This window comes from Pelodiscus sinensis, chromosome 4 (assembly GCF_052426305.1).
Source record: "Pelodiscus sinensis isolate ZL-2025 chromosome 4, ASM5242630v1, whole genome shotgun sequence".
Taxonomy (NCBI): Eukaryota; Metazoa; Chordata; order Testudines; family Trionychidae; genus Pelodiscus; species Pelodiscus sinensis.
In genome coordinates this window covers 83,151,755-83,176,436 of record NC_143055.1, presented here as the reverse complement: position 1 = coordinate 83,176,436, position 24,682 = coordinate 83,151,755, and positions in this window count along the sequence as shown.

Here is a 24,682-nt window from a genome sequence, read left to right as displayed (position 1 = left end):
TCAAGATAATTTATGAATAAGCTGAATAATATTGGTCCCAGTACCTACTCCTGAAGCACAATATTTATTTTTATCTTTTGTTTCCTGTCTTTTAAATAGAGTACCTGGCAATGTTTTCATGATGATCGAACCATTCTTCAATTATTTGAATGATGAGCCTTTTGTTATTCTTAATCACACTGCTTCCCTCTGTTTATAAACAAACTCCCTGCTCCAAAGGCAAAGCAGGGAGCAGCACAAGCTCTGTTGCAGTTAAAGTGCATGCACCCCACACACTGCTCTTAAGCAGGTCTGAAGTATGAAATGCAGAACTTCAATCTTCAGGGGGGCTCTAGCACCCCATAATCTCCCCTAAATGGCACCCCTTAGCAGGAGATGCTCTAATTAGCCTTTTCTGCGGCAGAGAACTGGACAGATACGGAGGTATAGCTGGCCTCCCATTAGCTCCCTCTCTGTACTTACATAATAGCAAGCAGGTAAGCTAAAAGCCTTTTTAGGCTGCTTGATTATTCAAATAGTTTAAAATGGATGATACTTAATTTGTCACTGACCATATTTGGAGGTGAAGGTGGGGCTTTAGAACTAGCGTGTACTGGACCATTTTCACTGGCAAGGTGTCTTAAAATACTGTACTTACAGGAGGCTGACTCTATAGTTCTCTTGCAGCTCTCAATGGTCTTCATAAGAGCTGGAGATTGGGTTGGTTGAAGTGATACTTGGCTCAAGAAAAAAAACTTCACTTACATCCACACTGCTATCGCGTTCTTTCGAAAAAAATCTGAAGAACAGAGGGTTTTTTCCAACATTGGTAAACCTCCTTCTATGAGGAAGAAGCCTGTTTCTGAAAGCTGTTTCAGGAAAAGGCGTGTGTGGACAGGGAAGAGGGAGTTCTTTTGAACAAGAGGAAAGAGGAAAAAGCACAGGTGCCCCTCCATCCATAGTAATCGCAACTTAAATACAAGATAGCATCTATTCAATGTGGACTCTTATCTTTCCAAAAAGCAGATTGCTTTTTTGATGTACTTTGGCAGTGTGGACGCTCTTTTTCAGAAGAAGTTTTTTTGGAAGATCTCTTCTGGAAAAGCTTCTTACAAAAGAAGCCTGCAGTCTAGACATAGCCTCGAAGGGGTAGCCATGTTCATCTGTAACTTTAAACACAACGAGTAATCCTATGACACCTTAGAGACTAATATATATATAGTACCATGAGCTTTCATGGGTAAAACCAAATCCATCAGATGAGTAGATTCTTCATTTCATAAGTAGAATTTAATGATAAGGTGGGATCTTTTCTGGGTTTGTCTCTGAAGTCAAAACAGTCTATTTTGCATGGAAAAAACTTCTTCATAATAAAATATAAGGAGAGGCTTATGAATCGGAATAGTTTAGTGAATCCCCTCCCTTTTAATCACAAATAAGCTTAAACTGAGTTTTAACCATTATTAAAATGGTTGCCATTTTCATAAAAGTGAGGGTTTTTATCCTGTTAGGTCTTGCCAACTGATCATCAATTAGCAAAAGCAGACAGGACAAAGGCCCAGTTTTGCCAAAACAAATGTGGTGTGCCATTCTGGGGACAAAGAGGAACGTTTGAGAGGAATATAATGGTGGTGACAGGCAAGTTGAGCCAGCCCTGCACAGGAACGGGGTGGGGTGGAGGGGCTCAGCCTCACACAGTGTCTCTTTTTTCACTTTGGGAAATATTGTTATCCTTATCGTGTGTGTGTGGGAGAAGGGGGTTTGTGAGCAATTAGACTACATTGTTAATCTGCCTCTTACTTCCCTGAAGAGATTTCAGTGATTTCTAGAATGACCACTAGAATGGATTTTATTTGATAGTTGGATTCATTTGATTCTACAGCAATGAAAAAAGCAACTATATAGCACATATGGTATAATCTTTTCTTCATATACCTGCTTAAATGAAAACTGCACTTGTGTGTCTTGTACCAGCACTTTGAGATTGCATAATATAAAAACCATAATGCTGCATGAACTAGCCCCTCAATGTGTATATATATCATCTAGATTTGTATTGCTCTATATGAATTTAGCATCATGTTTTGAAATTTCAAACTTTAAAATGAGCCAAATGGGTACAAGACAAGTGAGGTAATATTTTTTATTTGAACAACTGTTGGTAAGAGAGAGAAGCTTCAAAGATTGTACAGAGCTCTTATTCAGTTCTGGGGAAACACGGCTAAAACAACACTGAATACAAAATGGGTGCAGTTGTTTTTAACAGCTTATATACACTAGGAGACAAATTTAGTCAGGGTGTAAAAACACTGTCAGTGGATTTACTGCAGGAGTGAATCTGGCCACAGGAGTGAGAGAACAAAATATAATATAACACATGAAAGGCAGCGACGTGTGTTTTTTTTTTAATTTGACAAGTGTGTGTTTTGAAGTAATAGACATATCACACTCTTGCTTTTGAAAAGTGACATATCAAAAGCTAGCAGCTGATACAGCACAGCTTGGCACGCATAGTCACAGAACAGTTATGTGACATACCTTTTTACAGAGGGCTTCTGTTTTTCAGAGTTTATGAATTTCAGTTTTGGTTTTTTAAATAATTTTTTAGTTCTGTGCAGATGTCCAGAAAAATCAGGATTTTACCAGGCTCCACACACACACACACACACACACACATATAATTAAAAGTTCTGGTGTGTGTGTGTGTGTGTGTGTGTGTGTGTGTGTGTGTGTGTGTGTGTGTGTAATGACAAAGCTCCTACTTAAACTCTGTGGGTCCTGTGCTTCTAGGCTCACAGCAGTCCCCAATTCTAGGCACCACACCTAAAGTGCTAGTTTGCTGTTTGCTGACCTATTTTCATCATTGACCAGCATGTGATATAAAGGGAGAACAATCTCCACAGTCTTTTCTCTGAGTTGAAATGGGGAGTTGGATGTTGGGGGAAAACCAGGCTCACCCACTACTCCAGGTTCCAGCCCAGGGCTCTGTAGCTGCCTATGTGAGTCCTCAGCACCTATTACAAGACAACACCAAGACCACTGGGATACTTCCCTACACCTTCCTGAGCACCTTCCTTCTATCCCGTTCTTCTTCCAAGTGTCCACTTGTTGTTTCTTTTCCTCCTACTCTCAGCAGCACTTTCCTCTGTCCTTTTTCTACCCATCCCCCAACTGCAGGCAAGTTCCTTTTATAGCCAATCTCAACTGGTTTTCCTTAACCCTAGGTGCCCTAATCAGCCCAGGCTGGCTTGACTTTGCGGAAGAGGTTTTTGTGGGAAAAAATGCAGTGTAGATGGGGCCATTTTGCTCAAAAAACCCCTTTTGTGCAAGAACCCTTATTCCTCAAAAAATGAGGAATAAGGGTTCTTGCACAAAAGGGGGGTTTTTGCGCAAAAAGGCGCTATCTACACAGCGCTTTTTTGCACAAAAACCTCTTCCACAAAAAGGATTGGAAGAGAATATGCAAATGAGAGCACAAGAAATGCTAATGAGCACTTCATTTGCATTTCCTCTTCCGCAAAAATAGATGGAGCCTTTTATATCCCTCTTCACTACTTTTCTAAAGCCTTCTTTTCAGACCTGTCACTATATATACTTATTGATAGAAGGCCTCTGGACAAATAGTTTTCTGTTTCCTGTGCGTCTACACTGCAGCCTTAGCTTGAAATAAGATACGCAATTTCCGCTAAGCAAATTGCATGTCTTATTTTGATTCTTTTTCAAAACAGGCTATTTTGAAATTTGGCGCATCTACACAGTGTCAAATTTAGAAATAAAACTCTATTTCGAGACGTTTCTTATTCTTGTGCAACAAGGTTTACAGGGATGCTGAAATAGCGCATTCGCTGTATTTTGCAATAGCAGACGCATTGAAAAGATGCGGGGTAGCTATTTCAGCATACCTCTGGTATCCCAAAATAGCACTGCAGCGTAGACGTACCCTAGATAACCAGGGTAATGGAAGCTGCTGCAAAGGAAGGTGGATCTTAGAGCTAATTAAGAATCTGCCAAAAGCAAGAAACAAGCTAATCCAGTGGTCCCCAACCTTTCGTGGTTGCCGGGTGCCCGGGGACGGGGCTGCTCATGCGCCATGTATCCGAGGCGGGGCCACTCACGCACCGCGTGTCCGAGGCAGGGTTTTGCATGCGCCGTGCATCCAGGGTGGGGCCTCGCATGCACCGCATGCCTGGGGCAGCGGCCACCCATGCGCCACGCACCCAGGGCCGGCCCAGATCATTCGGCGGGCACACATAAATGCCCCGGCGGGTACCATATCACCCACAGGCACCGTGTTGGGGACCACTGAGCTAATCATAACACCTTCAGTCCATTAAGGACCTGCAGGAGCTAGTTTATAAAAGGCTTCCCTTCAGTGAGGGCAGAAGGCCAAGGACTGAAGAGATATGCTGAGGAAGAGCAGAAGGATGTGGTCTGGTACCAGGGGAAAGATACTGGGAGGAATTGGTTGGGGGAAGTGATTCTGGGAAAGGTTTCAGCTCTGGTGGTAGAAGAATTACTACCTGCTCTCATTAGGCTCCCTGGGCTAGAACCTGAAGCAGAAGGTGAGCCTTGATTTTCCTAACCCTCCCTGCACCATTATAGAGACTACCCGAAAAGGGGAGGTTGGGACTAAAAAGAACTCAATTGTCTGTGATGCTATTCTTCAGTAGAGAGAGAGAGGCTCACACCAAGCCTCTGAGGCAAGTGCCAACCAACTAGAAATGCAGGACCCCTGAGGTAAAGCTGGGGCTCTGCCACAATCTATGTATATGTAAATTAGTAATGAGATGTTTTCTAGTGTGCCTTAATATGGTATTGTTTCAAACAGCACAATGTTAAAGTGTGCTATGGAACAATTAGTGTGTACCAGCAGGGTCTACATAGACCAATTAAATATGCAAGATGTTTGTGCACTTTAGAAGGCACATACCTGGAGTCCATATTACTGCTCTATTAAGACAAACTCTTTAGTGAAAGTAACCATTTTTTGTGGTCTTCCAGAGTTTATTAGCTATACTTTCTCTCCACCCCCCTTTGTAAATCAGGGTGTTTTATCACTGTTTATTAGATAAACTAAAATCAGATGCCCTACTTTTACATCAAAAATATGCATGGGACAATTTTTGCCACCTGTATTTTGTTCTGGAATGTAACCTCTTGAAAAAAGCAGACATAACTTGGACTGTCTAGCATATGATATGTCTTATTCTATTGAGAATAAGTGGCAGTTTTCAAATGTGCAACATTGTGAACTAATCTTTTGAATTATAGCAGGAACAATTGTGCAAGGTAGGAAAATCATGTGTATATAATTCAGTTAATGAAATAACTAGGAGGCCTGTTTCTGGAAATCAGAAACATGCACTTTGAACTCTTTATCTATATACATTTTTCTAGGTCACCAATCACCCTGCTATCTAAGCATCCTCAAAAAAACATTCTTAAAGTATAGCCCCTGTAACAGCTGTTATCAGCTGAATCCAAACCACGTGTTTCTGTAGTCTGAATTTTTTCAGACCTCTTTTTGTGCAAGTCACACATTGGGAAGAAATGTTTGTGGTATAAAAGAATTTAGTAAAAGCCGTACATGTTTTCTTGCTCTTAGAGCACTACATCAAAATAGAAGTTAAGAGCAAGATGAATTTTGCCCTAGTAGAAAAAGAACACAAGTTTTTCAATCACTCAGATATCTGTAGTCTAACATTTTCCTTTGGACACAGTAATGACCATCTGAAAACTATATATATGCTGAGGGCTCTTATGCAGAGTTGAGATGGTTATACCTATTTTTCTCAGTATTGATGCGTATGTGGTCCTATAAAATATACTGTACTTGTCACTATGGGTTCAGAAATATCGGATTTAACTTCTCTGCAATCATTTTTACACTGAACTTTTTTTCTGATCTTGTCACTGAAACCTATTCTTTCCTGAATCCTTCTGAAATAATGCTTTAAAAATATTTCTTGTGCACTGTAATACCTTCTTACTTTTGAGGGTAGGTGAGTTATAATACCAACATTTATTCACACCAACATTTGTTTCTTAGGTGTTTCTAGGGAAATACATATCTTGTAGTTGGTACACATAAATGTACTACATGAACGTTTACTCAGAGCTTTATGGTATTTGGCTCTTTGCACTTTATTTATTTATTTTTAGAAGTGGTTTCATGGTGCTTTTATGTGGAGTATTTAGAAAAAAATTTAAAGAGGGTAAGTATTTTTTGACCATCTACTTATTTGTGAAATAAGGCCCAGTTTAACACCCCCTCCCACCGTGCTGTGATAAGCACAAGGCTGATTTTCATATATATTACATTGAAATCTTCATGAGCTAATCATAACACCTTCATGAATTTACCGACAGTGTATTTTTTACAGAATGCATTAGGAAGGGAAGAGGTAAACAGAGAAACCAAGACAGAACACTTGGTAAGAGCCTGCACAATGCACACTAAACATTCTGAAAAGGCAGAGATGAAAGAGTTAAAACTGTCATCTGGTGGTTGTACTTTACTTAACCTATGTTGCTAATGAACATTTTAAATGTTTGTCCCATCAGAAATTCCATAACTTTAAAATCTAGTTAAACTCAGAATGGGCCAAAGTTGAAATCTCAGCATTTTTGCAAATGAAGCATTTTGAAAACTTTTCATTTTGATTCATGACTCCTTTTTTATAATAAGCCTCTCATTGGAGTTTAGTAATTTTCCACACAGTTGGACAAAATCAGCCCTTTCCGATGAAAAATTTTAATTCTGTTGAATCAGTATTTGCCAACAACAAATGGTTGCACTGGAAACTTTTCAATCAGCTGTACTGAGGCTAAGGAGAAAAGTGCCCGATACTTGCTACCACTGAAGTGAATAACAGAACTCATCTTTATTTGAGGACAGGTAGTGCCAGATCTGGAAAAAGTTATAAAGCACTACTTTCATTAAGACAAATTTGTTCCCTTTTCCAAAGTTGAGTACTAAGAGTTAATACCAAATAAACCATTATTTGTAGATATGCACTTCTGAGGGAGCACCAGTGACAAATGATGCAACATTCTCTTTTAATAATCTCATTAGCGGAATCCCTGATTTTTGCAATTCTGAGACTTTGAACATACAGAACAGCCTCTTACAATCTCTAAACTTGCTCAGTATTCCAAAATTCTTTCTCCATTTACTACACTAAATGCAATTATAGTACTAAGCATCCTTTAATGCTTCCCATCTTGCTTTACAAACATAATTAATATAAGCTTACAGTATCCATGAAAGTTTTAAGGCATTTCTCTCTATATATCTATATCTAAATAAAAAAAAGTTTCCTGTGGGATGACAGTGATGTTATGCACACCCCAGCACTTCCCTTCATCCTCAGCTCCATCCTCAGCCGCATGTCCTTCCCTCTGTGCTCTGGGAAGCCGCAAAGCGTGCGGCCTCCCCCGTCGCCTCTCCGCTGTGCTGGGGGGGGGGGGGGAACAGGGGAGACAGGAGCTGCATAGCCTCTGGATGGACCCAGCCCAAACCACTGGCAGCCATGGGGAGGAAGCTGGGCCCAGAGGGCTTGGGGCTGGCCCCTCCAGGTGGCTGGGACAGAAAGCCAGGCCTGGTGTGAGCTGGGTCTGGCCCCTCCTGGTGACTGAGGGGGGCTCAGAGCCGGGCCTGGACAGGGTGGCCTCAGAGCTGGATCCCCCCTGATGGTTGGGGGGCAGAAGGGAAGAGTTGGGGCCTGGGAAGCCTGAGACCCTCCTCAACAGTGGCAAGGGCTGAGAGGGGGGTTGGCGAGCGTAGTGAGCAGGGGGCGCAGCCCCCTCATTATAGATCATGAAACTAAGGCACAAAAACATTAAGGCCCTGATTCAGCAAAGCGCTTTAGTGGGTTTTAACTTAAAACCTGTACACAAGTCCCAATTAAGTCACTAAAGCCGATGGCACTGAAGCGTCTATTTACATGCAGGGATGGCCTTGGAATATGATGCCCTGGGAAAACTTGTATTTTGACAGCCCTGCCTCCAACCTCTATCCCGTCCAGAACCCACTGCCTCCCTCTTCGGTTGCCTCAAGCTGCCTCCTGTGGCCTCGCAAGCCAATTAGTCTCACTCCTTGTCTCTTGACCATGGCACCCTGCATGGTTGTTCTCCCATAAGGCCAACACTGATTACATGTTTTCTGAATAGAGATGGGCTTAAGCACATGTTTAAATTCTTTGCTGAATCAGGGCCTTAGGGCAAGGGTAGTAAGCTATTTTTTTCTCAAGGATCACATTTCTTGGTCAAGCCTATAGTCAAAGTTCCGGCTCCAGAGAAAATGATACAATCTCCTCCCCAACAATTATAAGTAAATAAAAGGATTTGGGGATCTGTTCAAAAGTGTATGGTGGTCAGAATTTGCTTTGCAGTCTGCCTACTGACTACCCCATTGCTTAGGATACATCCACATGGCAATTAAACACCCACAGCTGGTCCATGTCAGCTAACTTGGGCCAGTGCTGTGGAATTTTGGGGTAGACATTTGGACTCAGACTGGCCTGAAATCTGGAGGTCCTAGAGCCTAAGCACGAACCTGAGCCCAAATGTTTTCACCAGATTTAAACTGCACCTTGTCTCAAGTCGGCTAACATAGCCAGCTGTGAGTCTTTAGACTGATTTTTGGCCAAGATTGCATATGTAGGAAGCCTGAGGCAGAGCTAGAAATACAACAAATCTCCTGATTTCTTCCTCTGCTTTTCTGATCTGTGAAGTTCACCGGTTCAAAGGAATATAGCCATTGGGGTCTGTTGCAGGCCACAGAGAATCCAGATGGGTCTTGTTTAATGCTTCAAATGCAGTAAGATATGGTAAGGGGTCCAATTAAGAGTCCCATTCTTCAAAGATAGTTACAAACAAGGAATGTAATTTTTAAAGTGACTAGTAGGGCATTATACATTTCTTCTTAAATCTGTTTTGGGCTTTTCTTTTTTCAGAGTTCCCTATTGGAATTTTAGATTCTTAAATAGTGGTGTTAGATTTCCTCATGTGGCCTTTGATGTGGTGCTGGAACAAACAGGGGTTTCTCTATGAACATATTGACACATGATCATGTTTCATCTTTGTATCAGATGAAACATTTTTCTTTAGCAAATTAAGATGGAGTGGTGGTGGCAGTGTCTATTTCTACTTTCCTACAGTGTTTTATACTCATCACAGTAGTAATTGCTTTAAAAAAAAAAGAATAGAGTATCCTTTTAGAGTTGCAGGACTTCTAGTCAGATCTCCAGTGCATTAGGATATCTGGCAGCATTTAATAACCTTCCATTGTGACAGCTAATTTTTATAGAACTATTAAAATTGATTGTCTGCATCTTGGCATATGATGACTCAAAACATGTTATACATCTGATTGCCCTAAAATCGTAAGCACAGAGTAAAGTTCTCAATGATTGAGGCATTTACGGTATCTGGAGGAATGAAATTATTTAGCAACATATGATATAGTGTCATTGTGGAGGTGGCCTATCAACAAGCTGATCAGATCATGGAGCTGATGAAGCTAATCCCATGATAGGAGGGGATCGAGAATGGCAAGGAGTCCCTTAAAAGACCAAACTTCTGCTGAAGGCAGATCATTCATAGGAACATATATCTTTGCCAATCTGAGGATTTTGAAGGAGATGCTAACTGTTTTCAGGTAGTAGAGATAAGGCACTATTAAATACTGAGTTGTTAAAAGAAGATATACCAGGAGAAACTGATAAATTAAAGAGCAACAAGGCATCAGAAGCTGACCCAAGAATTTGTGAATGAAGCAGCTAAGCTACAAACTGTGACTGAGATCAGCTAAAGGTTTTATGCTTGCATTTTTAAAAAAATTCTTGTGGTCACACAAAGAATTACAGGTCAGTGAGCACGACTGCCATCCCGGAAAAACTGAAACAATGTAAAATAAAACTATAAACCAGACTGAAGATGACATGAGGACAATCTATCATGTCTACTGAAGGAAAATCCTTCTCTAATCTACCAGAATTCTTGGAGTATGTCCATAGTGGATAAAAGGGCTGCTTTTCAATATTCATTTTTTGGTTATAATGATGGAAAATGTTGTGACACGAGAACTCGGTTTTTCTGGATGCCTGAGCAATTGGGATTCCAAGTTGGATACAGCTTAAAGATGGTTTTTATTGCATTGGCTGATTTTTTTCCCCCCTCAGATGGATAAGTGGAGAAATAGTGTCTCCGCTGATGACAATAGTAGGATTTCAGTGATGCCAGGATTTTATACCAGCTGTCAATACTAATACTGGTAGAATTATTACTGTCTTTGATAGTTATAAGGTGTTGATGGGCTTTGAATCCTTCAGGAGAAGATGGGAGCTACACTTCTATGGCTTGGGTTCTTTTCACAGAGGTCCCAGAGGTAATATTGGTTAGTTGCTTATGTGCTGAGGGTATAATCATGTCCCATACTATAAAAATCTGTCACCTCTCTGACTCGGTGTATATATTTGGCTGATTGGAGGATTAGGCTTAATTCAAAGGTTACTGAAGTTAATGGGGGTCTTCCCACTGACCTCAACTGGTAGTGGAGCAGGCTCTTAATGAGATTGGTGTTCAAATGTTTTTAGCACCCTGATAACCCACTGTTCATTTCTGTGTCTGGGTACAACTGGACCATGGGTGCTAGTGAGCAGGTGGAAGCTAAATTCTGTGAAGACTGAGGTGACTATGGCAGCTGTCCGGTTTTATAACTGTCCCACAGATTGAAGCTATACAGCTAACATTTGTGACCAAAGCCTGCAATTTGAAGGTCTGGTTAGACTGCCAGTTGCAGTAGAGTGATCACAAAGGTACAGCAGTAAAGACACATTAATTTCTTCTGATCTGTTCAGGAGGTTGTGGCCTTTTGTGTAGTATCTGGGTTTTGCTCCATGATCCATATCTTCATCTCCTCTAGACTGGACTACTTCATATGGGGCTGTGCTTTAAATTCAAAACCAACACACATGCTTATATAACTCCTCATATAAACTGGTAATTGGATGCACAATTATCCATTTTACATGTGCAAATACTTACATGTTTGTGCAATCATGTTTTGAAATTAAGCCGTTAATGCTTTTCTTTAAATTAGGCCCTTACTCTTTCTTTCTGTAAATATTTAAAACTTAAGGACATATAATCTACAAATGATTATTACAGAGTGCTTCTAAATCCCCTTATACTAAAGATAAAGCCCTTACATTTTTCATGAACATGCAAGTAACTCTTGAAAGTAAGGGCTATGAAAATCCTAATTTTTATATGCAAAACTAAGAAAACACAAGCAATTTGTTATAATCAGAATGTTCCTGCTGATGTGTGTTTTGTTTCTATTTTTCATAATGAATCATTAAAATGTATAGATTTTGCTGAAACAATTTTTGCACAAATCATTTAAAGCTTTTTTCTAAATAACTGCTAGATAAAAAAGATGACAGACTAATTGGAATAAGATTACAAATTACTTGATTCAAGATCCTAATTCAGCAAGTTAGTTAAAACACACACACAACTTTAAGCATATAGACATTCTAATTGAAGTAAGTGGATCTGAGCTACAGGAAATAATAATAGTAACACTGAAGGATGGTGGAGTCTGGGCAATAGAGTACTGATGTTTGTTCTTTTTTTTCCTTTCTTCTTTCAATTTTCATTATTTCCAATAGGTATAAAAAGATCAAAAGTATAACCAATGATCATTGCTTAATGATCATTTACTTATGTCAAATATTCCATAGTTAAAGCCCCATTAAAGCAGGTTAATCCTCATTCTTTGCATGAAATATTAAATGAAGGGTTAGGAAGATCTATGGCTGCAGAAGCAGCTTTGAGTGGCTAATGGACTATAGAAGAATCTGTAGAATGATCCTGCATGGATATTTTAACCCCTTAACACCTTAATCCTGCATATACTGGAGCAGAGATTGGTGATGTTTTGTGTCATCCTCCCCTGTGTGCTGATCTGCTCCCTAAGGCCATGTCTACAATTTGAGATAAGGTCAAATTTATTAAGATCTATTTCTTTCCACCCAAGTTTGTAAAGTCAAAGATCCACGTACGCAAGAATTCAATGTAGTTCAAAGTAGTGCATCCCCAGTAGGAAGAGTGCCATTAATTTTGAGAGTGATGCATTGTGGGTAGCTATCCCTCAGTGCCTATATTACTTTGCATTCTGGGTTATGCTCCTGGTGCACACAGGGATCAAAACTGTGCAGCGGGGTGGCTCTGGGTTCATCTCGTCCATTTTTCATAAATTCATTCACTTCTTCCCTTCCCCCTTGCTTGAGATCAACAGGAAACAGTGTTTTTATGCCCTTGTTGTCCTGTGACCAGTGCAGACACCATAGCAGCACAAGCATGGCCTCCTTCATAGAACATAGGTTTGAAAGAGAGTTCAGGAGGTCATAGAGTCCAACCTCCTGCTAAAAGCAGGACCAATCCAATCCCTTGTAGCTACCATTGTGCATCAAAGTATTGTAACATTGATGTCTACCTTGGTGCAGCATTTCGAGAGCATAAACACTACGAAGAGGATGAGGAGGAATCTTCATCTATTGGTGCCATGTGAACGCTGTATAGGCAAGTCCTTGTGGTGAGCGAATTGGAAACACAGTTGGCATTTGATCCTCTGGAAACAGTGGAATGCTGGTTCTGATGCCATGAGACAAGCACGGACTGGTGGGACTGCATAGTGCTGCAGGTATGGGACAATCAGCAGTGGCTATAAAACTTCCAAATGTGCAAGGTCACCTTCATGGAACTTGTAAATGGCTTTCCCCCATCTGAAGCAGAGTGACACCTGAATGAGACCTGCTCTGACAGTGGAGAAGCATGTGTCAATTGTCCTGGGGAAACTTGTAATTTCAGACAGCCGCTGATCAGTTGGGAATCAAATCAGAGTGGCGAAATCTACAGTGAGGGCTGTAGTCCAATTAGCCAAAGCAATCAATATCACTCTGCTACAGAGAGTAGTGACTATGGCAAATGTAGATACTATAGTGGATGGCTGTGCCCTGATGGGGTTCCCTGACTGTGGTGGGACAACAGATGCTATACACATCCCCGCCTTGGAACCCGACCATCTTGCCAAGGAGTACATAAACCACAAGGGGTGCATCTTTTAGAATTCATGCCTCTTTAGAAAGTTGCAAGTTGGAACTATTTTCTCATCAGAAAATAGACAATTAGAATTGGAGAGGTGGAAATATCAATAGTGATTCTTGGTGACCCAGCCTACATCTTGCTCCCATGACTCATGGAGCCTTACATGGGCAGCCTGAACCCCAGTAAAGAGAACAACTACCCTCCACCATCATGCTGTCCTCCACGTTGTTGCCCTGAGTGTCTTGGGCAGATTCCATGGTCTGGCTTGAGAAACTGGTCAGGTCCCCATTTTCCCCCAGTGATCACATGCAGCTCATTGTAGAAGTGGCATGTTTGTGGCTATGCACCACACTATCCATTTGCCTCCTTTGTTTTGTGATAGGACTGTCTCAGGTCCTTTCTTTTAACACGGCATTGCTGGGAGTCCCCAGAGTATCCTTTCTCCACCAGGCACTTTGTGATCTTCATGTAGATATTGCCGTTTCTGTTGCTGTTTCAGAGCTGAGCAAATGAATTCCTCTTCCTGTGCCTTAATGAAGTCCAAGATCTCCTGCTCACTCCACACTGGCACTCTTTTGCCCCCCTAGGAACAGGAACTCTTGGACTTTGAACTCAAAATCATGGCCATGTGTGCTGCCGAGGTGCGCTGCCTGCTCTGAGGTGTGCTCGCAATGCTGGTCACATGGGAAATGAAATTCAAACTTTCATGGTGCTTTTCCTGCTCATCTAGAGAAAAGTAGAGGCTCAATTTCTGGTCAGAGCGGGACACTGTGGAATGCCTCTGGGGGCCAAGAACCTTGACTTTCTCAATGCTGGGTCCAAATATCCATGAAGTTGACCATGCAAAATCAAATTTTGCATTACTCCAGTGAAATCAACCAAAATCAACTTCAATAGCCCTTAAAGTCACAGAATGGGCTTGGTAGTGTGGACTCATTGTTTAGAAAGTCAACCTTACGCGGACAGTTTTGACCTAGACTCCTACTGTAGACGAGGCCTAGGTGTATAATTCATCTCCTTACTTTGCAAGTTCCTTGTTGCAGAGACTGTCCCTGGAGCTGATTGAAGTTTTCAAATTTTGAGGGAGAAATATCAAACAGCTCTAGTCGTCACTTTTATTTCTCTGCAACCTGCCCTGCACACCTAGTGCAAACAACGTAACTGTTTGTAGAGATAATATAATTAGGGAACATTTCACCAGTAAGCACCAGCCCATTTCACTGCTCCTCATTATAGATCTGTAAGTGAGCCTTAACTAGTGGTTAGACCAGGTTTAGAGTAATTCTGCATCACTGGACTAGTGCAAGCCACCAGGAATGTATTAGTGTATCTGCCCTTCTATTACTAAAATATATAGTGCAGGTGAGCAACCATCTTGTCAGAACAAACCTGGGAATGATTCACAAAGAAATCATATCATGCTTTGCTGGGTGTGGTTTGAAGAGTATGTGAGACAGTTGGGTTTTCAATAAAACTTTGGCAGGAGGGAAAGCTAACAAATATTTGAACTACCTATTACTGTTGCAGTACTATCTAGAAGCATGTATCAATGATTGGAGCCCTGTTGCCCTAGATTCTGCACCCATTATCATGAAATGAGAGTACTTTCCTCCAAAAGCTTACAGTCTAGGTGTGTGACAAAAGTCAACAAAAAGAGCTAAGTAGCCCAAGGTAACAGAGGTGCAATTATGATTATGTGATTATGGTGCAATGATAACTGGCATCATAATACAATAAGAGTAGGACCAGATACAGGAGGGATAAAAGTACCTCCCAACCTTACTGAGATTCCACAGAATTTGGAGGGAAATCCCTTCATATTTTGCCAGAACTACCAACATATTCCTATTGTTTATGGCCATGTCTTAAATAAAAAAATACCTAGAAAGTTACCACTTAATGCAGTAAATTTCTAAACCTCAATTTATCATTGGCTTCCTGGTTCCTCATCAGACCTAGACTGGAGTAGGTCAGAGAGGACTAACTGGATCACAGAAACAAGCCAGTGCAGAGTAGCAAGTTAATTAATTTTAATTAACAGTTCCAAACAAAGTTGCACAACAAGGTTATTTATCTTTCAGTACATTTCGAAAGCTGTATGGAATATACCTCCTCAAACACTTTGTATAAACTTCAAAGAATGTCTGCCTTCCTGATCTAGAGTCACGTTCAGTGTTGCCAAATAAATACCCACTGAAGCCAAAAAACAAAACAAAAACAAAATCAGTCATGACCTAATTTCATTCCTTCATCCCCAAAGATCACACAGTGGACACAGTACGAAGCGTAAGAGTCTGGGCAACTCAATATTTCTGTATGGAGGAGAGATGTCAATTACTACACCGAGCAAAAAGGAAAGATAAGTGTGTTTACATTAGAACCAAAGGGGCTTACTTTCCCTTTTAAACCAATAAAGGGACAGATCCTGGCCTCACTCTGCTCTGTGGCACCATGCTAGTGGAAACTCCCCAGATCAGTCTGACTCAGTTGACATGCAGTGGAGCAGAAATCTTATGGCAGGTTTCTCCCTGTGTAGAGGCTGCCACATAGTTACCACTTGAACTTAGGGAAGAGTTAATGAACACCCGTTCCCCTACTCCACCCCGACTTTGGTGATGTCCAAACTATTATGAGAGCTAAATTATGTCTGCTCCTGTATGAAGGCATTGAGGTGGACAGAAAAGGGCTTTTGGGTTCTCCCCCTCTTTTGTACACTTGCAAAGGAGAGTCAAAATCCTGGTTCATGCTCCCCTGGGAGTATCTGTTGCAGGGAGCCTAAATTCAATACAAACACTAGCCACCTTTCAGGTAGGGGCTCAACTATAGCCTCTTCTCTGTTCACTTGATAACACGATGAGGTGCTTCCACCCTCTACAGGTGGTGAACTGCCCTTCCACACCACTCGTCATTCATCTTCAATATAGATTAAATCTATGAAATAACCCATGAGAAATAAAATTAAAAAGCCAGAGGCTTTTTCCTAAGGTTCAGGTATTGTGGGATGCTTAAGAACACAGTCATAGACCCGACTAAAGATATTTCACCTCAAACACCTGCTTTAGAAGTCTACCAGCTGAACAATGGCACGTACACAGCTGAATGGTTTACGTTTTGTTCAAAGCTACTTTCTCAACATGAGAAAAAAACAGTGAAAACTGGGCAAAGCTGTTGATTTAGGTGCTCAAACTTTTTCAGAAGACAGGACACAACTTCTGACAGTGTAAAATCGGTTCTAAGGGCAATGTTATTCCTGCTATCAAAATGATATCTGCCTTACCCATTACATTAACTACATTTCTTCCTTCAGTAGTAAATCTAACGATTAAGGCTGATGCATACAGTGGGCAGTTGTATGCATTTATTAGATCTGTTAATCTGATAATGTTAAGGTCAGGAAGAAACACTGGCTAATAGTTATAAGAATTCTCACAATACCAGACTCAGTTGATGTAAAAAAGACAAAATCTAGCTCCCATATCACTTACTCTAAACCGAGAGAACATATCCATGCATGTAACACAAGCACTCAGAATACTCAAACTCATTTAAATGATTGTGCACTGCCACTAATCACACTCACACATAATTGAGGAGTATTTCTGGGACAGCATCCTCATGTCGTTGTCAGATATCCTGTACAGGGAAATCCCAGTGTATGACATGTACTGTCACCATAATGTATGTTTCAAGCCACGGCAATACTTGGGTGGCATGCATATTAGTGAATTACCCTAGGCATGCAGATGGAATCAGAAGTGTGTTCCTTGTGTACTGATTAATGAGCACAAATAAATTGCTGTACTAGTGATTACAAATACTGTATGGTGCATTTTGTCCTGTTGCCCAGATTCTCAGTTTGGTTTAATTAAAGCAGGCACTCCTTATAGTATGCTACTTTTCTAAAACTGGGCCTGAGTTTTTGGGTCTGATTTGCATAAAGTTAGCCATATGCAAATATGTAAGTACAACTACATGTCTAATTCACAATGGAGAGAATGGTGATTGCATTTACAATCTGGGGATTTGCCTATTTAGGTGGCCTCCCAGTTAGAGCTATCCACAGTTGGCTTTTTTTCATTTTCTGATATTTGCATAAGTTGAGGCACATTTGGCCTTCTCTTCAATCAGGAGATCTAAAATGACCTTAGGGCCCAATTATTTTCCGCATTTTAAAGCACACCAGAATCTGCTTGCATGACTTTGGAAATTAAATCTGTGTACACACAGCTGGATAAAGGGAAAAATAGAGTGAGAGATCTGTGTTAATTATCTGAAAGGGAGCACCCTTGAAACATACTCAAATCTAGGGAACATACTGTTTGGTGTAGCTTTGTAACTTTACTTAGTTATATCCAAACATCCATTTCTCCATGAAAATTATAATCAAATTATAGTCCTAGGCTTGCCTGCAGCTTTGGGGGTAGCTACAGGTCCCAAAAGGAGGGTACTCCTCACACTACCTTCCATATGCAAGTCAAAATAGGGAGCATTGGGTAAACAGGACTGAAGTCTCTGGGATCCTTCCCCTTATTCATTTTAATTATTTATATTACCACATTAGCTTCTAGGAGTCCTAGTCATGGGCCAGCATCCCCTCCCCCATGCTCCAAATAGCTAGAAAAGTGACCACTGAAGAACACCTTTTTCCACTTCCTCCCTTTATCTGGGGTTATGAAAGCAAAGTAGGAGACAGTGGACATATTGGACCAAATTTAGCCATACTATAAGCATTGCACCTTTGTGCCATTATATCAAATGGAAGCTCAGAGAGCCACATGTGCTCAGAGGGTGATGTCCAGCTGTGGTACATTGCACTGTAAACATAGGGAATTCAATACATTTATTGATAGTGTCTTTTTTTATCTTTTCTAATGAAACAGAGTTTGAGCTAAACACACTCAATGCACGCCAGCTGAAGTGCTTTGCAGCACAGGTTTTAGAACATTTCATGCCTGCTAATCTCTCTCTTTCTCTTGCAAAGATTACCACTTGGACTAAATACCCCCTTTTATGCTCCTGCCTACATTTATAAGACAAGATACAAAGTAATTTTTCACAGAAAATTGCTTTCCCTGGAGTATTCCAACATTTTTACTCACATTTTCTGAGAGAGGAACAAAATAGTTTCCTTCAGTATGATCATAGTGGAAGACAGAATAACTGAAACCAAAGGAGAGTGTACATATAACACTGAAATAAAAATTAACTGTATTTAAAATGAAGATAAAAAGTGCCTTTTATCATTTTAAAGTGCTTCACAGACAACAAACCTATGAACTTTGGTGGTGGAGACATGCACCATGTTGTCTCCTGTATTATTTCCATGGTTTCCAAATGGTCAAGTATATCTGATCTCTAGGAAAGTTAATTCCCTTGTTAGTAAATAAATATTTACCACAGTATACTGTGCTCTTTTCTAAATGCATATGCATGTATGTGCATTTTTGGCTGCAAATTCTGTTATATGATCAAAGTAAAACCCATAATTCCCTGATGCAGAATGCAACTTTTAAAATCCCAGAAAACAGCTCTGGACCAGTTCCCAGGTAGACCATTTCAAGATGACAGCCAAACTGCTTGTGACTGCTGTTTCATCAAACTGTTCCAGCTGTCCCCTCAGGTGTAAAATGGTTCAATTCTAAGAAACTCCTTGCTATCACATGGCATTCTTTTGTTTAATATGCTGAATGGACTTAGATATGTGGCTTGGGAGGTTGGATTAGAAGGCTGACTGACTCTTTGCTTCTTGATGCTCTGAAAAAGGAACCCTGTTCAAATCTCTTTCTCTCTCGCTCTTAATTAACCACAGGTTCTTCAGCGTTTGTAATTATCCATCCCATCTGATGACATGTTATTTCTCTTTAAATGCTCCATTTACTTCAACTTCATATCCAACTACTGTAAATGTATTTGCAGTAGTTATTAACCCTATATTGAAATTAATATTTGAATCCTCATTTAAAGTTATTCTTCTACTTACTGTCCCGTGGAAGACTAGAAGGTCAAGAAGGGACAGAGCATTTCATGCAGCATTAGTTATGATCTGCTATGAAATTTGCCTCAAAATATTATTCCTAATACCTTAAAAAAAAGGTTAATAATGAACTGTCAAGATACAGGTTACAAAGAAATCCCTCTCCCATACCTCGGAAATGTTTCTTATTTCAAAAGATGTCACTCATTTTAGTCTCTAAATTATTAATATTTTGCACAAATTTGATGTCAGATCAGTCATGTTGTTGGAAGTTATTTACGTAAGAAATGAAGACTCCCATACCTGAAGATGCAGAAAGAAATAAACTAAAGGAATGATTCTCACAGCATTTTAAGTTTCCTGATTTTTTTAAAAAAATTACCCTCCTTTTAAGTCTTTATCTCACATTGGGTTCTGTTTCTCTATCTTTGTACTTTATAAAGATTATGCTGCTACAGCACATATTTGCAAGCAATTATGGTTTGTATGCATTTAAAGTATGCAGTTTTTCAGAAATACTGAATGTAGAAATGGGCCAGATTAGGCCCAGATTCTCCATTCTGGGAATGTTAAGGGCTTTAAAAGGGTGTACATGTTATCTAAACTCATGCTAATATCCCTAATCCAGAGCATGATGAAGAGCCTTAAAGTAAACAGTCTAAGCCTCCGGGGAGATTCTATACTGAGCTTCCAAGATATTTAGCAGACCTCACAGGGCTAACGTGGTGAGAAGCCCCTTTTACACTTCCCGGAGTCTGGTGTGAACGAGCAAGGACAGAGGGGAAAATCTGAACCTTTTAAAAAGTATATTTTAGAATTAACAACAGATGCCCCTAGAATGAGTAGATGCCTTAATTATCTCTCTAGGCTTTTTTACCCTCCCCCTCACTGAATTTTTGCAACACCTTATGCTTTAATTTGACAAAGCAATGTTTTCAAAAATCTATAACGTGACTGCTATGGAAGGTTTATTACAAAGTTTTGTTGCCTCCTTAAATCACTACTGTAATTTGTTCCCTCCCACTAAGTCTGTTTTGTAGGCTTATTGCAATCATCATAACAATGATATGTTTCAAAAGGTAACAGCACAGAATTAAAGGCCACCCTGTACAGAAAGAAAACACAAGCTATATTTTCATGATAATATCTGTACCAATTGTAAATCATTCAGATATACAAATTGGTTGAGGACTATTATGTAAAGTACAAGTTTCATAATATTGCATAATTTCTCCAAACATTTACACTACATCCAAGACAGGGAATAATAAATTTGTGAATTGCAACAGTAATTATTTGATGGTTCATGAATACTATCCTCCATTTAGGGATAGATATTCTCTCCTGGGAAAGATAAGGTAGGCCTCACTAATGGGCCTATTTTCTTCCAAGCACTAACAATAACTATTTATTGTAAATGGAATTATGTGGGTGCTCGAAAGAAAATTAATGCCTATGAAGGACATGTATTTTTCCCAATGTAGAAAATCTCCCTTGCAACAGAAACTACAAATCTCCAATCCTTCTCTGATTGACTAGTTTCTCTGAAATTCCTTCAGGTGTGTAGGGAAGACCTTCAAACTCCTGTCATTTTGTTTTGTTGGTCGGTCCCAGAAAACTAATCAGGGATAATAGAGACTTCATGTTTTTCACCGCTATCAAGTTTTCTCCTTTGCCCAATTCCTGGTATCCCCAAATTGCAAAGGCATGGAGGTTATTAATTTAAATTTTAAAACTAACTCTTCTCAAAGAGGAGTTAGCTACTGGGGAAGCCTCTGATTAAAACACTAGTTTGGCTAGAAAATCTCTGATACAAAAATTTATTTTAAAAAATTATTTCTGTAAGTCAGTGTCAAACTGCTGTCAGCTGAAGGGAAACAATTTCTCTCCCCCCTTTAACATGTTACAAGACTGCTGTCTTTTAAGCCTGGACTTCTTAAACTCTTTCTTTTTGAGGTTCCCTCCCACCAACATTTTATAAAAACTCCATGGCACATTTGTACCAAAATAACTGGTTTTCTCCATACAAAAGCCATAGGGTATGTCTACACTACCACCCTAGTTCGAACTAGGATGGTTAATGTAGGCAACCGGAGTTGCAAATGAAGTCCGGGATTTGAATTTCCCAGGCTTCATTTGCATATTGCCGGGCGCCGCCATTTTTAAATGTCCGCTAGTTCGGACTCCGTGCCCGTGGCTACACGCGGCACGAACTAGGTAGTTCGGATTAGGCTTCCTATTCCGAACTACCGGTACACCTCGTTCCACGAGGAGTAACAGTAGTTCGGAATAGAAAGCCTAATCCGAACTACCTAGTTCGTGCCGCGTGTAGCCACGGGCACGGAGTCCGAACTAGCGGACATTTAAAAATGGCGGCGCCCGGCAATATGCAAATGAAGCCTGGGAAATTCAAATCCCGGGCTTCATTTGCAACTCCGGTTGCCTACATTAACCACACTAGTTCGAACTAGGGTGGTAGTGTAGACATACCCTTAGTGGGTAGCAAGCAGGACACTTGCCCATGGTTCCATGCAGAAGGGAACATAGGGAAGTTACATTGCTAACACTTTATCTTCAGCTGTAGGTGGTGGGGCTCATTACCCTGGGTTGCAGTCCTGTGCAGTGGGGCTTCAGCTTTCTGCCCAAGCTCTAGAGAGTCTAATGCTTGCCCTGCTTGGTGAACTCCCTGAGACCCCAAGCTCCTGGTTGAGAACTACTGCTTTAAGCATCTCACGGGTTCCTTATCTCCCTCTAATGCAACAAAAACTATCAGGAGATATAAACACAAATTTTCATATGGTCTGAACTATTGGTTTGAATGCTGAACCTCTCATGTGCATTTGCACTGTTAGCTGTTCCCTGCCCTTATTTATCACTATCTTTGGAAAGTACAATTGGTGTCTCTGTCTCTATAGGAGATAATATATTTTAGATAGAAGAAAATGGACACCTGGTCCAAGATTGTTAACTTATGAGTAGAGCTGCAAATCTGCCAGGAGGTCACAAATTCTGTGATTTTACAAGACCTCTGTGACTTCTTGAAAATTCCAATAATTCAGTCCTGGGCAGCAAGGCTCACGTGTGGATTTTTGCCCCATGTGGTGGGGCTTGGACTTCAGTAAATCTATTATTTTTTTCTTTTGCCTGTGATTTTTAGTGAAAATGTCCATACCAAAATCATAGCCTGCCATATAATTTTTTTTAGCTGGGCTGAATGCTTCAGGGATTTTTTTTCATGATAAACATCAATATTTTTTCCTTTTTCAACATATTGTGTGACAAATTAATTTTTGACATCCCATATTTTGATTAATTGTTCCTATTATCATTATTCTATGTTTGTCTATGCTGAACTGTATATTTAAAATTATATTTCATTTTAAGCCACCTGGATTAGTCTTCCTTTGGATCTTTAAAAAAAAATTTCTTGCTATTGGCCATATTTACAATTTTGGCATCTTCAAAATGTTGCAGTCAACCATTTAGATAGATATATATTGGCAATGAACTTTTCTCAAGTGGGAATTAATATCCAAGGTTACATTCTCATATTGATTGTGGAGAAATGCTATTAGATGTATTGAAACTATGATTATAGGCATAATGCATGAAGGCGAAAGCAAGAGAGACAGGTTATCCATTATTTTTAAAAAGAATGATCTATTTCTCATCATACTGCAGGGAAAATATATCCCCAAGAACTAATTCCTGGTGGTAATTTATTGGCTAAAAGTATCAGTACAGATGGCTGCCTGGAATGAAATAATGCTAGGCATGTGTCACCATGATGTGAGAGCTCATTCAAAATGGAATACTGTAGCTAAAATAATACTGTAGCCTATATAATATGGTTGGTGTTCTGCTACCATTTGACACTGAATTCTTAAATTTGCCATAAAAATCATTCTCATACAGCTATCATATGTATAGAACCTTGACAATTTCAGAATGAGATTCAACATTTAATCAGAATTACAACAAGGAAAAATATATCACCAAGTTTGAGATAGCAAAGACCTACTATTTTAGGGTCATTGTCTTCACATAATTTTGTAGGTTTTGTTCTGAAGAATGAAGGATCAAGTGAGACAGTTCTGTCTACAAAAGTTAAGACTACCATGAATATGCTGTGTAACTAATGAATGTATACTGGTGGCAAGCAGCATGTGCTAGGTCTAGTCAATTACTGCTTTCCAGGGTGACAACTAACCCAAGTCTTATATTTAAAGCAGCAAAGTCAAGGGCTCTTGCGCTATGTCTACACTATGAATTTTCTCTGCAGAATATGCAAATGAGGGTCACATCTGCATATTTTCTGCTGGTCTGTTTTTGTGCTAAAACAAGCAGTGTGGACATTTTCTTTTTGCACAAAACTCCCTTTTCCCACAAGATCCTTATGCCCCAAAAAAGGAGGTTTACTGATCTTGTGGAAAAAGGGGGTTTTGCACAAAAAGAAAACATCCCCACTGCTTGTTTTTGCGCAAAAACGGATTGGCAGAAAGTATGCAAATGAGATCACAACTCATGCAAATGAGTTCCTCATTTGCATTTTTTTGCCAAGAAAACTCGTCGTGTAGACATAGCCTCATAGTGAGGAGTCATCTAGAATGTCACTGAGAATTTCTGGCAGCAATATTGTTTTACTCTGACACAAAAGCGTATAAAAAGAATATGGCAAAAAACACAGTGAAAGCTAAAGAGAAGTGACATGAGGTAAATAAAACACTATAGAAGAGAGCTACTAAAAACTGGGGCTAGACCAGCAAAAGTCTCTCACTCTCTCTCTCACACACACATGTACGTGTACCTCGTGGAATAGGGAGCAGGGAGTCAATAGATATACTTACCAGTAATGTGATGGTAACGCATATAAGAATTCACTACACAGATCCTCCTGTATTAGTAATATATGGATTTATTATTAGTTTTTATTACAAAAAACTGTGACAGATCCTATAATGTGCATGCAAAGTGGAAGTTCATGCCTCTCACAGACAAGTGAAACTCTCAAAACCAAGGATGTAGAGATCTTGTGCTGGCTCTGCACTGCATACAGCATGAATTTCACTTTGAGCATATTACTTTATAGAAAACCCAGTTTAGGCAAATAACTCTCATTTGTGTAACCAGAAAGACACATTCCCTTCAGTCAGTTTAAATCCTTAAACGCCAAAAATTACTTGTAAGCAAAACAAGACAGACATGTTCTCACAAGAGCACCATATCCAACCTTCTAAGTACCTTCTTCTCTCCTCCCTCCCTATCTTTGAGAGCTGCTCCAACTCACCTTAATGTTCTCAGCCTAACTAAGCTAAGCTGCACACGATATCTTCACAGATGAGAGTGCCTGAGAGGATTGTGATTCCACTTGTGGGGATTTAACTCCAAACCTCAATCCCATGAAGATTGCTATATCCCTTCTCAGAGTCACTGAAACATGGGTTCACACTGTCAAATAACTGTTAATATTTGTAATTAAATTTCAATTTCAGATACATGTAATCATTCAAAACTAGGTACTGTATATAAATACATAAACATTATCTATGCACACTATGAGGCAGCAGAACAAGGAGGAAAGCTAGCTGGCTGAGACTTACTGCAACTAAAACT